This window comes from Delphinapterus leucas, chromosome 1 (assembly GCF_059928025.1).
Source record: "Delphinapterus leucas isolate spDelLeu-1000000601 "Yukka" chromosome 1, BTC_Dleu_Yukka2, whole genome shotgun sequence".
Lineage (NCBI taxonomy): Eukaryota > Metazoa > Chordata > Mammalia > Artiodactyla > Monodontidae > Delphinapterus > Delphinapterus leucas.
In genome coordinates, this window is record NC_143129.1 from 57906599 (window position 1) to 57924844 (window position 18246).

Genomic DNA, 18246 nt, shown 5'->3' on the forward strand with positions numbered 1-18246 from the left:
AGTGAGGAGCAAGTGAGATTATATTTGTGAAGCACTTACCATAGTGCCTGGCACATTATAGGCCCTAAATAAATGTCAACTTTTGTCACAACCCACCAGTACCCTGGACTCTAAGGAAACTGATCTCTGGACAACAGCTCTGTGAAAGCAGGGACCAGGATGCACTTTGCTCACCATTGCATTTGTGGCGCACACACAGTGCCTGAAGAAATAAATCTCTTCACCCCAAGAACCTGTCACTCCCTTTCAGTGCAAGTTGTGTCCATTCTGAACTTGGCTGAAGTCTCGTTTGTTCAGTGAAACCAGCTTGTATTGATCTTGCCCTTCTTGGAACTCTCCTGGCACACAATTCAGCCCTCAGGTTGCCAGGGATTTGCACAGTTGTCTTGTTGCATTTTGTATGGTAGTCTTATCCTTCAGTGATGTTCAACATTCACGGAACATTTTCTTTTTTTTGAAATTCATTTTATTTATTTATATTTTATAGAGCATGTTCTTATTAGTTATCTATTTTATACATATTAGTGTATACATGTCAATCCCAATCTCCCAATTTATCCCACCCTCCCCTTTCCCCCCTTGGTGGCCATACGTTTGTTCTCTACATCTGTGTCTCTATTTCTGCCTTGCAAACCGGTTCATCTGTACCATTTTTCTAGATTCCACATACATACGTTAATATACGATATTCGTTTTTCTCTTTCTGACTTACTTCACTCTGTATGACAGTCTCTAGGTCCATCCACATCTCTACAAATGACCCTGTTTCATTCCTTTTCATGGCTGAGAAATATTCCATTGTATATATGTACAACATCTTCTTTATCCATTCATCTGTCGATGGGCATTTAGGTTGCTTCCATGACCTGGCTATTGTAAATAGTGCTGCAATGAACATTGAGGTACATGTGTCTTTTTGAATTATGGTTTTCTCTGGGTATATGGCCAGTAGCGGGATTGCTGGGTTATATGGTAATTCTATTTTTAGTTTTTTAAGGAACCTCCATACTGTTCTCCATAGTGGCTGTATCAATTTACATTTCCACCAACATTGCAAGAGAGTTCCCTTTTCTCCACACCCTCTCCAGCATTTTTTGTTTGTAGATATTTTGATGATGCCCATTCTAACTGGTGTGAGGTGATACCTCACTGTAGTTCTGATTTGCATTTCTCTAATGATTAGTGATGTTGAGCAGCTTTTCATGTGCCTCTTGTCCATCTATATGTCTTCTTTGGAGAAATGTCTATTTAGTCTTCTGCCCATTTTTTGATTGGGTTTTTTTTTTTTTTAATATTGAGCTGCATGAGCTGTTTACATATTTTGGAGATTACCCCTTGGTCCATTGATTCATTTGCAAATATTTTCTCCCATTCTGAGGGTTGTCCTTTTGTCTTGTTTATAGTTTCCTTTGCTGCAAAAGCTTTTAAGTTTCATTAAGTCCCATTTGTTTATTTTTGTTTTTATTTCCATTACTCTAGGAGGTGAGTTTAAAAAGATCTTGCTGTGATTTATGTCAGAGTGTTCTTCCTATGTCTTCCTCTAAGAGTTTTATAGTGTCTGGTCTTACATTTAGGTCTTTAATCCATTTTGAGTTTATTTTTGTGTACAGTGTTAGGGAGTGTTCTAATTTCATTCTTTTACATGGAGCTGTCCAGTTTTCTCAGCACCACTTATTGAAGAGACTGTCTTTTCTCCATTGTATATCCTTGCCTCCTTTGTCATAGATTAGTTGACCATAGGTGCATGGGTTTATCTCTGGGCTGTCTATCCTGTTCCATTGATCCATATTTCTGGGGTTTTTTTGCAGTATATTATTCTCTTGATTACTGTAGCTTTGTAGTATAGTCAGAAGTCAGGGAGTCTGATTCCTCCAGGTCTGTTTTTTTCCCTCAAGACTGTTTTGGCTATTCGGGGTCTTTTGTGTCTCCATACAAATTTTAAGATGTTTTTGATCTAGTTCTGTAAAAAATGCCATTGGTAATTTGATAGGGATTGCATTGAATCTGTAGATTGCTTTGGGTAGTATAGTCATTTTCACAATATTGATTCTTCCAATCCAAGAACATGGTATATCTCTCCATCTGTTTCTGGCATCTTTGATTTCTTTCATCAGTGTCTTATAGTTTTTGAGTATAGGTCTTTTACCTCCTTAGATAGGTTTATTCCTAGGTATTTTATTCTGTTTGTTGCAGTGGTGAATGGGATTGTTTCCTTTATTTCTCTTTCTGATCTTTCGTTGTTCGTGTATAGGAATGCAAGAGATTTCTGTGCATTAATTTTGTATCCTGCAACTTTACCAAATTCATTGATTAGCTCTAGTAGTTTTCTGGTGGCATCTTTCGGATTCTCTATGTATAGTATCATGTCATCTGCAAACAGTGACAGTTTTACTTCTTCTTTTCCAATTTGTATTCCTTTTATTTCTTTTTCTTCTCTGATTGCTGTGGCTAGGACTTCCAAAACTATGTTGAATAATAGTGGTAAGAGTGGACATCCTTGTCTTGTTCCTGATCTTAGAGGAAATGCTTTCAGTTTCTCACCATTGAGAATTTTGTTTGCTGTGGGTTTGTCATATATGGCCTTTATTATGTTGAGGTAGGTTCCCTCTATACCCACTTTCTAGAGAGTTTTTATCATAAATGGGTGTTGAATTTTGTCAAAAGCTTTTTTTGCATCTATTGAGATGATCATATGATTTTTATTCTTCAATTTGTTAATATGGTGAATCACATTGATTGATTTGCACATATTGAAGAATCCTTGCATCCCTGGGATAAATCCCACTTGATCATGGTGTATGATCCTTTTAATGTGTTCTTAGATTCTGTTTGCTAGTATTTTGTTGAGGATTTTTGCATCTATATTCATCAGTGATATTGGTCTGTAATTTTCTTTTTTTGTAGTATCTTTGTCTGGTTTTGGTATCAGGGTGATGGTGGCCTCGTAAAACGAATTTGGGAGTGTTCCTTCCTCTGCAGTTTTTTGGAAGAGTTTGAGAAAGATGGGTGTTAGCTTTTCTCTAAATGTTTGATAGAATTCACCTGTGACGCCATCTGGTCCTGGACTTTTGTTTGTTGGAAGATTTTTCTTTCTTTCTTTTTTTTTTTTTTTTTTTTTTGCAGTACACGGGCCTCTCACTGTTGTGGCCTCTCCCATTGCAGAGCACAGGCTCCGGATGCACAGGCTCAGCAGCCATGGCTCACGGACCTAGCTGCTCCGTGGCATGTGGGATCTTCCTGGACCGGGGCACGAACCCGTGTCCCCTGCATCGGCAGGAGGACTCTCAACCACTGCACCACCAGGGAAGCCCCTGTTGGAAGATTTTTAATCACAGTTTCAGTTTCATTACTTGTGATTGGTCTGTTCATATTTTCTGTTTCTTCCGGGTTCAGTCTTGGAAGGTTATACCTTTCTAAGAACTTGTCCATTTCTTCCAGGTTGTCCATTTTATTGGCATAGAGTGGCTTGTAGTAGTCTCTTATGATGCTTTGTATTTCTGCAGTGTCTGTTGTAACTTCTCCTTTTTCATTTCTAATTTTATTGATTTGAGTCCTGTCCCTCTTTTTCTTGATGAGTCTGGCTAAAGGTTTATCAATTTTGTTTATCTTCTCAAAGAACCAGCTTTTAGTTTTATTGATATTTGCTACTGTTTTCTTTGTTTCTATTTCATTTATTTCTGCTCTGATCTTATGAGTTCTTTCCTTCTACTCACCTAGGGTTTTTTTTTTCTTCTTCCTCTGGTTGCTTTAGGTGTAAGGTCAGATTATTTATTTGAGATGTTTCTTGACGTAGGGCTGTATGGCTATAAACTTCCCTCTTAGAACTGCTTTTGCTGCATCCCATAGGTTTTGGATCATCTTTTTTTCATTGTCATTTTTCTCTAGGTACTTTTTTATTTCCTCTTTGATTTCTTCAGTGATCTCTTGGTTATTTAGTAACGTATTGTTTATCCTCCATGTGTTTGTGTTTTTTACGTTTTTTTCTCTGTAATTGATTTCGAATCTCATAGCGTTGTGTTTGGAAAAGATGCTTGATATAATTTCAATTTTCTTAAATTTACCGAGGCTTGATTTGTGACCCAAGATGTGATCTATCCTGGAGAATGTTCCATGTGCACTTGAGAAGAAAGTGTAATCTGCTGGTTTTGGATAGAATATCTTATAAATATCAATTAAATCTATCTGGTCTATTGTGTCATTTAAAGCTTGTGTTTCCTTATTAATTTCTGTCTGGATGATCTGTCCATTGGTGTAAGTGAGGCCTTAAAATCCCCCATTATTATTGTGTTACTGTCGATTCCCTCTTTTATAGCTGTTAGCATTTGCCTTATGTATTGAGGTGCTCCTATGTTGGCTGCATATATACTTATAATTATTATATCTTCTTCTTGGATTGATCCCTTGATCTTTATGCAGTGTCCTTCCTTGTCTCTGGTAACATTCTTTATTTTAAAGTCTATTTTGTCTGATATGAGTATTGCTACTCCAGCTTTTTTTTTTTTTTTTTTTGCGGTATGCGGGCCTTTCACTGCTGTGGTCTCTCCCGTTGCAGAGCACAGGCTCTGGACACACAGGCTCAGAGGCCATGGCTCACGGGCCCAGCTGCTCCGCGACATGTGGGATCTTCCCGGAGCGGGGCACAAACCCGTGTCCCCTGCATCGGCAGGAGGACTCTCAACCACTGTGCCACCAGGGAAGCCCTCCAGCTTTCTTTTGATTTCCATTTGCATGGAATATCTTTTTCAATCCCCTCACTTTCAGTCTGTATGTGTCCCTAGGTCTGAAGTGGGTCTCTTGTAGACAGCATATATATGGGTCTTGCTTTTGTATCCATTCAGCAAGCCTGTTTCTTTTGGTTGCAGCATTTAATCCATTTACCTTTAAGATAATTATCCATATGTATGTTCCTATTACCATTTTCTTAAGTGTTTTGGGTTTGTTTTTGTAAATCATTTTCTTCTCTTGTGTTTCCCACTTAGAGAAGTTCCTTTAGCATTTGTTGTAGAACTGTTTTGGTGGTGCTGAATTCTCTTAGCTTTTGCGTGTCTGTAAAGCTTTTGAGTTCTCTGTCAAATCTGAATGAGATCCTTGCCGGGTAGAGTAATCTTGGTTGTCCGTTCTTTCCTTCCATCACTTTAATATATCATTCCACTCCCTTCTGGCTTGTAGCGTTTCTGCTGAGACATCAGCTGTTAACCTTATGGGCATTCCTTTGTCTGTTATTTGTCATTTTTCCCTTGTTGCTTTTAATAATTTTTCTTTTTCTTTAATTTTTGTCAATTTGATTACTATGTATCTCAGCATGTTTCTCCTTGGGTTTATCCTGCCTGGGACTCTCTGCACTTCCTTGGACTTGGGTGGCTATTTCCTTTCCCATGTTAGGGAAATTTTTGACTATAATCTCTTCAAATATTTTTTCGGGTCCTTTCTCTCTCTCTTCTCCTTCTAGGATCCCTATAATGAGAATGTTGTTGCATTTAATGTTGTCCCAGAGGTCTCTTAGGCTGTCTTCATTTCTTTTCATTATTTTTTCTTTATTCTGTTCCGTGGCAGTGAATTCCACCAATCTGTCTTCAAGGTCACTTATCCGTTCTTCTGCCTCAGTAATTCTGCTATTGATTCCTTCTAGTGTATTTTTCATTTCCGTTATTTTATTGTTCATCTCTGTTTGTTTGTTCTTTAATTCTTCTAGGTGTTTGTTCTTTTAATTCTTCTCGGTCTTTGTTAAACATTTTTTGCATCTTCTCGATCTTTGCTTCCATTGCTTTTCTGGAGTCCTGGATCATCTTCACTATCATTATTCTGAATTCTTTTTCTGGAACGTTGCCTATCTCCACTTCATTTAGTTGTTTTTCCAGGGTTTTATCTTGTTCCTTTGTCTGGTACATAGTCCTCTGCCTTTTCATTTTGTCTATCTTTCTGTGAATGTTGTTTTCATTCCACAGGCTGTAGGATTGTAGTTCTTCCTGCTTCTAACATTTAGGGAACGTTTGCTCTGACTGGGGTCCTGGGTTAGTGACCCAACCAGGGAGTAAATTCCTTAGACTCAGGACCTACCTCTGATACTTTTTCCCCTGCACGGGACCCCAAGGCTGGAAAGTGCCCATCTTGTCACAGTCCTGAGGGAAACCGTCTGTTCTTAGGCGCTGCTTTTGACACATGACACGGTGGGATGCTTTGCAGAAACATCTCACTCTGAGGTCCTGGGAGAAATAGTTTGTGGCACTTAGAGCTTCCTCATTCCTGGTATCTTTGAGCTGATGGGACAGCTGTGCACAGGTGGTTATATTATTGCTGTTTTTTTCTCAAAAAAACACAAAGCAGCACTCAGAATACCTTTCTTATAAGAACAGCATTCATATGTCAATTGGTCCCACTTTCATATTACTTAGGGCAATGGCTTAAAAGACTCCCCTTCTTTTCATCTTGTTCTGAAATTGCAAAAGCCAGTGGTAGATGCTGGGAACAAACCCACTGAATTTCTTTCTCTCTTTCTTCTCTGAAGAATGGATCAAGGGCAGTGTGTTTTTAAAGGGAAGGAAGGTGTGGGGAAGTGCACATGCACCCACACCTGCATGTCTCCTTCCATCAGTTTCTGCTCCAGTCTTAGGTCCATGTTCTGATGTAGATTCCAGGCCACCCTTCTCAGTTCTGATAGAGCCAGGAAGTGCTTTCACCCACCAGGGACCCTCCCTGCAGCTTCCAAGTCAGGGTCAATAACCTAGCTGTTCCTATTGAATAGTTCCCTTTTGACTTGAGCTTGTAACATTTCTTAAATGTTTTTCATTTTTATCCTCTCCTTTTCTTTAAAGGTTTATTTTTAAGTTAAAAATAAGCACCGGGAGACCTTGTGATCCTCTTCTCACTGACCCAGATATTTTAAGAGCTGGAGGACCGACAGCAGCATCTCATCTGGGGATACAGGCTGGCTCTCAGGAGCCAACTATCTAAATGTAATAATAAAATATTAATCCATTTATCCAATTTCCCACACATAAAACGCTATTTTTTATTTCAAGTAAAATTTATTTTATTGGATTATCCAATGATCCAATTTCCCACACATAAAACCCTCTCCTTGTTTTGCCTTATCTATCCAAACCCTATTCATCCTTCAATGCATTGTAGAAAAAGCTATGGAGTTGAGGATAAAAGACTTGGGTTCAACTCCTGACTTGGAAACTTACAAGCTGTCTGACCTTAGGTGAGTCACTTTATGTCAGTGAACCTTGGTTTCTTCGTCTGTGAAACAGAGATACTGATAATCTCGTGGAGTGAGGGTTGGGGGTTTAGGGTCCATCCTGGTGACTGGGGTACACAGAACAGACTCCAAAGAAATACTTATTGAACTGCAGAAAGCCCCATTTGATTAATCCTGGAATCATTACTCTTCTATTTTTGGATTTCTGTATCATTGAGTGTATCTACACCATACAATTTAGCAATTAACTATACATTGTCTTTAATATGTGGCTCTAGTTTCTTCACATCCCCAACCGATAAGTTCGTTTCAGGGCAGTGCTGTTCATTTTATTTTTCTTGTGTCAATGCTACAATAATAGGCACTTAATCCTTGATAATTGATTGATGGAGTACCTTACTTTTTCAACTAAATTTGAGTTCTTTGCACAACACAGGTTATTTTCTTTGGCTTTATGTCTCCTTCACTGCTTGCTGCTAATGGTGAGGTAGCAGGAAATCTTTTCATTATCTTGTCACTTTGTAGCTTCTCATCAAATATATGTTCTATGTATATTCAAAGATACTGCTGACCTGCCATGAACACAAAGTTTATTTGAACTGTTTATCCGCTATGAGGATGGGTTTGCCCTGAATCAGCTTTGTTTTCTCACTCAGGCAGGGTTGAGGACAGTCCACTGAGCATATGTGCTTGGTGAGGTTGCCCTTTCCCCTGCCTGGACACTGAGGTCTATAAAGTAGGCCTACTACTGGCCCTCTTATGCAATGATAGGTGAGCAGCGGATTTAATAGAGACCCAAAGAGCCTGTGTTCTTTGGATAAGAACACTCTTCCTGCCTGTCACATCAACTCCTTAAATTGCCTGTTGTGGGTTGAATTGTGTCCCTCTCCTCCCCAAAAACGATGTGTTGAAATCCTAGACCTCAGTAGCTGTGAATGTGACCTTATTTGGAAATAGAGTCTTTGTAGATGTAATCAAGTTAAGATTGGTCATACTGGATTAGGGTGGGCCCTAATCCAATGACTGGTAGCCTTATAAATAGAGAGAGACTTGGACACACACAGAGGGAAGACAGCCATATAAATATGGAGTCAGGGGCTTCTCTGGTGGCGCAGTGGTTAAAGAATCTGCCTGTTAATGCAGGGGACATGGGTTCAAGCCTGGTCCTGGAAGATCCCACATGCCACAGAGCAACTAAGCCCGTGTTCCACAACTACTGAAGCCTGTGCTCCTAAAGCCTGTTCTCCACAACAAGAGAAGTCACCATAATGAGAAGCCTGTGCACTGCAACCAAGAGTAGCCTCCGCTTGCCGCAACTAGAGAAAGCTGGAGCGCAGCAACAAAGACCCAATGCAGCCAAATAAACAAACAAACAAACAACTAAACAAATTAATTAACTAAAAATAAAAAGATGGAGTCAGAAATTGGAGTGAGGCAGCTATAAGCCAAGGAATGCCACGGATAGCTGGGCATTGTCAGAAGCTAGGAAGAGGCAGAAAGGATTTTCCCCTACAGGTTTCATAGGGAGCATGGTCCTGCCGACACCTTGATTGCAGACTTCCAGCTTCCAGATCTATGAGAAAATAAATTCTTGTTGTATTAAGCCACCAAGTTTGTGGTAATTTGTTACAGCAGCCCTAGGAAATGAATACACTGCCTAAGAGTCTAAATAAAATGCAAAAGAGAGGCTCTAATTAGAATCAAATACCCATCTTCCCCTGAAAGGCCTTGGTACTAATCCGTCATGCCTCCCCTTGTCATTATTTCAATGCAAGACTCCCGGGTCCCCTTTCCCACACAGCTTCATACATCTCCTTATTTGACTTTATCTCCCACCCTCCTGACTCCCAAATCTCCCCTATGTCCTCAACCTCTTCTCTGAATGTCCCCCTCATCTTTTTGCTCGAATATCTGGCTCACTTCTGGGGACATGGGGACACCCCTCAAGTGTCCCAGGGCCTAATGATGGGATAGGTGTCTGCTTTGCTCCTCATGCCCACTCCAAGACCATGGTTCCTCCCTGACCTTTTCCCACCAATTTGAAGGACAAACCCTCAAACCTCCATAAACCTCCATGCTGTAGTCTTCACCAACCTGTAGTCACTCCTCATCCAGTGAAGCTCTGCCGGCTCACTTCCCCCATCTTCACGCCACTTCTGTCCTCACTCGGTGGTTGGCCCACTTAGATCAGTCAGTCCCAACCCTGGCTTCACTCTAAAATTATTCAAGAAGCTTTTTTAAAAAAGCCCAGGTACCACTTCCCTCCCAAACAATTGAGCTGGAATTTTTGAGGGTTGGAGGCCTGTGTACTTAAGAGCTCCCCAGGTCATTCTAGTATGTGACCAGGTTTGAGACCACTGGTGTAGGTGGTCCAAGTAATATTCTGCCTTCTTGGATCCTTAACTTCCTTACTTTTAACATCTTTTCTCCCCATTCAGCCACCCACTCTTACAGTAACACTCTGGTGTGTCATTACTAGTACCTGCCCCAACTCAAAAACTTTGGTTTCTGACATCTCACTGTGACCACCACCTCCCCACTTCCAGCTCACTCCATCTAGAACCCCAACTCCAACCATCCTTCGACTTCACCAGGTCCACCAGGCCATCATCCCTACACCTTTCCACTGTCTGTCATGGCCCCTGGACCTTGCCTTCCACCTCATCAACCTGAGTCCATGACCCTGCTCAACTCCCCAGCTCTCTCCCCCTCTACTGCCTGCACCTGGTGGACCTCCGGACCTGATAACACTCTACTCACCTGTTCACATCTGCATCCAAGCACCAGATCTCAGAATGTGACTGGATGAAAACACACAGCTGGCTGACTGGTCTTCATTTTATGGAAACAGGGCTCAAGTGGATTCGACAGTGCTGCTTCATTTCCCTAGTTAATTCGCTTTCTTATTATTTGAGAGGCTCTTTTACACCTTCTCTCTCCAGACCAGCTCCCTCCAGTATCTCTGGCCTTTTCACACCTCCAATAGGTCACTCTTGTTCCTGCCTCAAGACGTGCAATTACAGTTCACTTCGATTCCACTCTTTCTCCAGATGATACCTAGAGCATGCCTCACTGAATTCATCTCACCTTCTCAGGGAAGTATATTTCCTGACTCCTCTACCTAAAGTAGCCTCCCATCTCAGCCCTGACACTCTCTATCCTCCGACTGTTTCTTATTTTCTTTAGGGCACTGACTGCCATCTGTTTATTACATGATGGATTGATTTTTGCTTGCTTGTCTATCTCCCTTCCCAGCATGTAGGCTTCATGTTGGCCATTCCTTTATGGTCTGCTAGTTCACGACTAGATCCCCAACACCAGGTACAGAGCCTGGCACACAATAAGCTGTCAGTGAATGAATAAATGAACAAATGAATGAATGAAAAAAAAGGGATCTATGCTGTCTTTTTGTTGTTTTTTAATTTTTAAAAATTTTTATTGAGTATAGTTGATTTACAATGTTATGTCAGTTTTAGGTGTATGGCAAAGTGAATCAGTTATACATATACATATATCCACTCTTTTCTTAGATCCTTTCCCATATATAGTAGTGTGTATATGGTTTTTTTTCATCTTTATTGGAGTACAATTGCTTTACAATGGTGTGTTAGTTTCTGCTTTATAACACAGTGAATCAGTTATACATATACACATATTCCCATATCTCTTCCCTCTTGCGTCTCCCTCCCTCCCACCCTCCCTATCCCACCCCTCTAGGTGGTCACAAAGCACCGAGCTGATCTCCCTGTGCTATGCGGCTGCTTCCCACTAGCTATCTATTTTACGTTTGGTAGTGTATATATGTCCATGACACTCTCTTACTTTGTCACAGCTTACCCTTCCCCCTCCCCATATCCTCAAGTCCATTCTCTAGTAGGTCTGTGTCTTTCTTCCTGTCTTACCCCTAGGTTCTTCATGACATTTTTTTTTCTTAGATTCCATATATATGTGTTAGCATATGGTATTTGTCTTTCTCTTTCTGACTTACTTCACTCTGTATGACAGACTCTAGGTCCATCCACCTCACTACAAATAACTCAATTTCATTTCTTTTTATGGATGAGTAATATTCCATTGTATATATGTGCCACATCTTCTTTATCCATTCATCCGATGATGGACACTTAGGTTGTTTCCATCTCCGGGCTATTGTAAATAGAGCTGCAATTAACATTTTGGTACATGACTCTTTTTGAATTATGGTTTTCTCAGGGTATATGCCCAGTAATGGGATTGTTGGGTCATATGGTAGCTCTATTTGTAGTTTTTTAAGGAACCTCCATACTGTTCTCCATAGTGGCTGTACCAATTCACATTCCCACCAGCAGTGCAAGAGTGTTCCCTTTTCTCCATACCCTCTCCAGCATTTATTGTTTCTAGATTTTTTGATGATGGCCATTCTGACTGGTGTGAGATGATATCTCATTTTAGTTTTGATTTGCATTTCTCTAAGGATTAATGATGTTGAGCATTCTTTCATGTGTTTGTTGGCAGTCTGTATATCTTCTTTGGAGAAATGTCTATTTAGGTCTTCTGCCCATTTTTGGATTGGGTTGTTTGTTTTTTTGTTATTGAGCTGCATGAGCTGCTTGTAAATTTTGGAGATTAATCCTTTGTCAGTTGCTTCATTTGCAAATATTTTCTCCCATTCTGAGGGTTGTCTTTTGGTCTTGTTTATGGTTTCCTTTGCTGTGCAAAAGCTTTGAAGTTTCATTAGGTCCCATTTGTTTATTTTTGTTTTTCTTTCCATTTCTCTAGGAGGTGGGTCAAAAAGGATCTTGCTGTGATTTATGTCATAGAGTGTTCTGCCTATGTTTTCCTCTGAGAGTTTGATAGTTTCTGGCCTTACATTTAGGTCTTTAATCCATTTTGAGCTTATTTTTGTGTATGGTGTTAGGGAGTGATCTAATCTCATACTTTTACATGTACCTGTCCAGTTTTCCCAGCACCACTTACTGAAGAGGCTGTCCTTTCTCCACTGTACATTCCTTTATCAAAGGAATAAGGTGTCCATATGTGCGTGGGTTTATCTCTGGGCTTTCTATCCTGTTCCATTGATCTATCTTTCTGTTTTTGTGCCAGTACCATACTGTCTTGATTACTGTAGCTTTGTAGAATAGTCTGAAGTCAGTGAGCCTGATTCCTCCAGCTCCTTTTTTCATTCTCAAGATTGCTTTGGCTATTCGGGGTCTTTTGTGTTTCCATACAAATTGTGAAATTTTTTGTTCTAGTTCTGTGAAAAATGCCAGTGGTAGTTTGATAGGGATTGCATTGAATCTATAGATTGCTTTGGGTAGTAGAGTCATTTTCACAATGTTGATTCTTCCAATCCAAGAACATGGTATATCTCTCCATCTATTTGTATCATCTTTAATTTCTTTCATCAGTGTCTTATAATTTTGTGCATACAGGTCTTTTGTCTCCTTAGGTAGGTTTATTCCTAGATATTTTATTCTTTTTGTTGCAATGGTAAATGGGAGTGTTTTCTTGATTTCACTTTCAGATTTTTCATCATTAGTGTTTAGGAAATCCAGAGATTTCTGTGCATTACTTTTGTATCCTGCTACTTTACCAAATTCATTGATTAGCTCTAGTAGTTTTCTGGCAGCATCTTTAGGATTCTCTATGTATAGTATCATGTCATCTGCAAACAGTGACAGCTTTACTTCTTCTTTTCCGATTTGGATTCCTTTTATTTCCTTTTCTTCTCTGATTGCTGTGGCTAAAACTTCCAAAACTATGTTGAATAAGAGTGGCGAGAGTGGGCAACCTTGTCTTGTTCCTGATCTTAGTGGAAATGCTTTCAGTTTTTCACCATTGAGGACGATGTTGGCTGTGGGTTTGTCATATATGGCCTTTATTATGTTGAGGAAAGTTCCCTCTATGCCTAATTTCTGGAGAGTTTTTATCATAAATGGATGTTGAATTTTGTCAAAAGCTTTCCCTGCATCTATTGAGATGATCATATGGGTTTTTTCCTTTAATTTGTTAATATGGTGTATCACATTGATTGATTTGCGTATATTGAAGAATCCTTGCATTCCTGGAATAAACCCCACTTGATCATGGTGTATGATCCTTTTAATGTGCTGTTGGATTCTGTTTGCTAGTATTTTATTGAGGATTTTTTCATCTATGTTCATCAGTGATATTGGCCTGTAGTTTTCTTTCTTTGTGACACCCTTGTCTGGTTTTGGTATCAGGGTGATGGTGGCCTGTTAGAATGAATTTGGGAGTGTTCCTCCCTCTGCTATATTTTGGAAGAGTTTGAGAAGGATAGGTGTTGGCTCTTCTCTAAATGTTTGATAGAATTCTCCTGTGACGCTATCTGGTCCCGGGCTTTTGTTTGTTGGAAGGTTTTTAATCACAGTTTCAATTTCAGTGCTTGTGATTGGTCTGTTCATATTTTCTATTTCTTCCTGATTCAGTCTTGGCAGGTTGTGCATTTCTAAGAATTTGTCCATTTCTTCCAGGTTGTCCATTTTATTGACATAGAGTTGCTTGTAGTAATCTCTCATGATCTTTTGTATTTCTGCAGTGTCAGTTGTTACTTCTCCTTTTTCATTTCTAATTCTATTGAGTCTTCTCCCTCTTTTCTTGATGAGTCTGGCTAATGGTTTATCAATTTTGTTTTTCTTCTCAAAGAACCAGCTTTTAGTTTTATTGATCTTTGCTATCGTTTCCTTCATTTCTTTTTCATTTATTTCTGATCTGATCTTTATGATTTCTTTCCTACTGCTAACTTTGGGGTTTTTTTGTTCTTCTTTCTCTAATTGCTTTAGGTGCAAGGTTAGGTTGTTTATTCGACATGTTTCCTGTTTCTTAAGGTAGGACTGTATTGCTATAAACTTCACTCTTAGAACTGCTTTTGCTGCATCCCATAGGTTTTGGGTCATCGTGTCTCCATTGTCATTTGTTTCTAGGTATTTTTTTACTTCCTCTTTGATTTCTTCAGTGATAACTTCATTATTAAGTAGTGTATTGTTTAGCCTCCATGTGTTTGTATTTTTTTACAGATCTTTTCCTGTAATTGATATCTAGTCTCATAGAGTTGTGGTCGGAAAAGACACTTGATACAATTTCAATTTTCTTAAATTTACCAAGGCTTCATTTGTGACCCAAGATATGATCTATCCTGGAGAATGTTCCATGAGCACTTGAGAAAAATGTGTATTCTGTTGTTTTTGGATGAAATGTCCTATAAATATCAATTAAGTCCATCTTGTTTAATGTATCATTGAAAGCTTGTGTTTCCTTATTTACTTTCATTTTGGATGATCTGTCCATTGGTGAAAGTGGGGTGTTAAAGTCCCCTACTATGAATGTGTTACTGTCGATTTCCCCTTTTATGGCTGTTAGTATTTGCCTTATGTATTGAGGTGCTCCTATGTTGGGTACATAAATATTTACAATTGTTATATCTTCTTCTTGGATCAATCCCTTGATCATTATGTAGTGTCCTTCTTTGTCTCTTCTAATAGTCTTTATTGTAAAGTCTATTTTGTCTGATATGAGAATTGCTACTGCAGCTTTCTTTTAGTTTCCATTTGCATGGAATATCTTTTTCCATGCCCTTACTTTCAGTCTGTATATGTCTCTAGGTCTGAAGTGGTTCTCTTGTAGACAGCATATATATGGGTCTTGCTTTTGTATCCATTCAGCCAGTCTGTGTCTTTTGGTGGGAGCATTTAATCCATTTACATTTAAGGTAATTATCAATATGTATGTTCCTATTCCCATTTTCTTAATTGTTTTGGGTTTGTTATTGTGGGTCTTTTCCTTCTCTTGTGTTTCTTGCCTAGAGAAGTTCCTTTAGCATTTGTTGTAAATGTGGTTTGGTGGTGCTGAACTCTCAGCTTTTGCTTGTCTGTAAAGGTTTTAATTTCTCCATCAAATCTGAATGAGATCCTTGCTGGGTAGAGTAATCTTGGTTGCAGGTTTTTCTCCTTCATCACTTTAAATATGTCCTGCCAGTCCCTTCTGGCTTGCAGAGTTTCTGCTGAAACATCAGCTGTTAAGCTTACGGGGATTCCCTTGTGTGTTATTTGTTGTTTTTCCCTTGCTACTTTTAATATGTTTTCTTTGTATTTAATTTTTGACAGTTTGATTAATATGTGTCTTGGCGTGTTTCTCTGTGGATTTATCCTGTATGGGACTCTCTGTGCTTCCTGTACTTGATTAACTGTTTCCTTTCCCATATTAGGGAAATTTTTAACTATAATCTCTTCAAATATTTTCTCAGTCCCTTTCTTTTTCTCTTCTTCTTCTGGAACCCCTATAATTCGAATGTTGGTACGTTTAATGTTGTCCCAGAGGTCTCTGAGACTGTCCTCAGTTCTTTTGATTCTTTTTTCTTTATTCTGCTCTGCAGTAGTTACTTCCTCTATTTTATCTTCCAGGTCACGTATCCGTTCTTCTGCCTCAGTTATTCTGCTATTGATCCCTTCTAGAGTATTTTTAATTTCATTTATTGTGCTGTTCATCATTGCTTGTTTCCTCTTTAGTTCTTCTAGGTCCTTGTTAAATGTTTGTTGCATTTTCTCTATTCTATTTCCAAGATTTTGGATCATCTTTACTATCATTATTCTGAATTCTTTTTCAGGTAGACTGCCTATTTCCTCTTCATTTGTTAGGTTTGGTGGGTTTTTATCTTGCTCCTTCATCTGCTGTGTTTTTCTGTCTTCTCATTTTGCTTATCTTACTGTGTTTGGGGTCTCCTTTTTGCAGGCTGCAGGTTTGTAGTTCCGGTTGTTTTTGGTTCTGTCCCCAGTGGCTAAAGTTGTTTCAGTGCGTTGTGTAGGCTTCCTGGTGGAGGGGACTAGTGCCTGTGTTCTGGTGGATGAGGTTGGATCTTGTCTTTCTGGTTGGCAGGTCCATGTCTGGTGGTGTGTTTTGGGGTGTCTGTGGACTTATTATGATTTTAGGCAGCCTCTCTGCTAATGGGTGGGGTTGTGTTCCTGTTTTGCTAGTTGTTTGGCATAGGTTGTCCATCACTGTAGCTTGCTGGTCGTTGAGTGAAGCTGGGTGTTGGTGTTGAGATGGATATCTCTGGGAGATTTTCGCTGTTTGATATTACATGGAGCTGGGAGCTCTCTTGTGGACCAGTGTCCTGAAGTTGGCTCTCCCACCTCAGAGGCACAGCACTGCGTCCTGGCTGGAGCACCAAGAGCCTTTCATCCACATGGCTCAGAATAAAAGGGAGAAAAAGTAGGAAGAAAGAAATAAAGAGGATAAAAGAAAATAAAATCAAGTAAGAAAAAATAAAATAAAGTTATTAAAATAAAAAATAATTATTAAGAAAAAAGAGTTTTTAACGTAAAAAAGAAAAAACAGATGGATAGAACCCTAGGACAAATGGTGAAAGCAAAGCTATACAGACAAAATCTCACACAGAAGCATACACATACACCCTCACAAAAAGAGTAAAAGGGGAATAAATAATAAATCTTGCTCTCAAAGTCCACCTCCTCAATTTGGGATGATTCATTGTCTATTCGGGTATTCCACAGATGCAGGGTACATCACGTTTCTTGTGGAGCTTTAATTCGCTGCTTCTGAGGCTGCTAGGAGAGATTTCCCTTTCTCTTCTTTGTGCTTACAGCTCCCAGGGGCTCAGCTTTGGATTTGGCCCCGCCTCTGCATGTAGGTCGCAGAAGGGCGTCTGTTCTTCGCTTAGACAGGACCGGGTTAAAGGAGCCGCTGATTCGGGGGCTCTGACTCACTCAGGCCGGGGGGGAGGGCGGGGCACGGAGTGCGGGGCGAGCCTGCAGCGGCAGAGCCCAGCGTTACGTTGCACCAGCCTGAGGCGCGCTGTGCATTCTCCCGGGGAAGTTGTCCCTGGGTCACGGGACCCTGGCAGTGGCGGGCTGCACAGGCTCCCCGGAAGGGAGGTGTGGATAGTGTCCTGTGCTCGCACACAGGCTTCTTGGTGGTGGCAGCTGCAGCCTTGGCGTCTCATGCCTGTCTCTGGGGTCCGCGCTTTTAGCCGCGGCTCATGCCCGTCTCTGGAGCTTGTTTAAGCAGTGCTCTTAATCCCCTCTCCTCGCGCACCAGGAAACAAAGAAGGAAGAAAAAGTCTCTTGCCTCTTCGGCAGGTCCAGACTTTTCCCCGGACTCTCTCCCGGCTAGCTGTGGCACACTAGCCCCTTCAGGCTGTGTTCACGGCGCCAACCTCAGTCCTCTCCCTGAGCTCCGACCGAAGCCTGAGCCTCAGCTCCCAGCCCCGCCTGCCCCGGCGGGTGAGCAGACAAGCCTCTCGGGCTGGTGAGTGCTGGTCTGCACCGATGCTCTGTGCGGGAATCTCTCCGCTTTGCCCTCTGCACCCCTGTTGCTGTGCTTTCCTCCACAGCTCTGAAGCTTCCCCCCTCCGCCACCCGCAGTCTCCACCCGCGAAGGGGCTTCCTAGTGTGTGGAAACCTTTCCTCCTTCACAGCTCCCTCCCACTGGTGCAGGTCCCGTCCCTATTCTTTTGTTTCTGTTTCTTCTTTTTTCTTTTGCCTTACCCAGGTACGTGGGGAGTTTCTTGCCTTTTGGGAGGTCTGAGGTCTTCTGCCAGCATTCAGTAGGTGTTCTGTAGGAGTTGTTCCACGTGTAGATGTATTTCTGATGTATCTGTGGGGAGCAAGGTGATCTCTGCGTCTTACTCTTCTGCCATCTTCCCCCGAACCCAAGCCAGTGTGAATATATTAATCCCAATCTCCCAATTTATCCCTCCCTCCGCCCTTATCTCCTGGCAACCATAAGTTTTTTTTCTACATCTGTGTGTTGTCTGTTTTTGAACTGCTGTCTTGAGAGGCAATATAAACATTGATGAAAGATTCATAGCCCTGGATTCAAAATCTGGGTTATCCTTGCTAGCTGTGGGACTTTGAGCAAATTACTCATTGTCTGCAAGTTTCAGTTTTCTCATTTATAAAGAAAGGGGAGAATCTTCTGGGTTGATGAACACACAAAGATATGGGGAGAGTAGCATGCTGGGAGAGGATTTGGAAGCTCCTGGCGCCTTCCCACATACCTTGTTCTGTGAGACTCTCCCATCTGGCTGT

At 40.7% G+C, this 18246-nt stretch overlaps 1 protein-coding gene across 1 annotated transcript in view; it reads left to right on the forward strand.

Annotated features, from left to right (window-relative positions):
• SEC16B (SEC16 homolog B, endoplasmic reticulum export factor) overlaps positions 1 to 18246 on the forward strand; it is a 78779-nt gene that overhangs the window by 16704 nt on the left and 43829 nt on the right. The gene's annotated exons all lie outside the window — the stretch shown is intronic.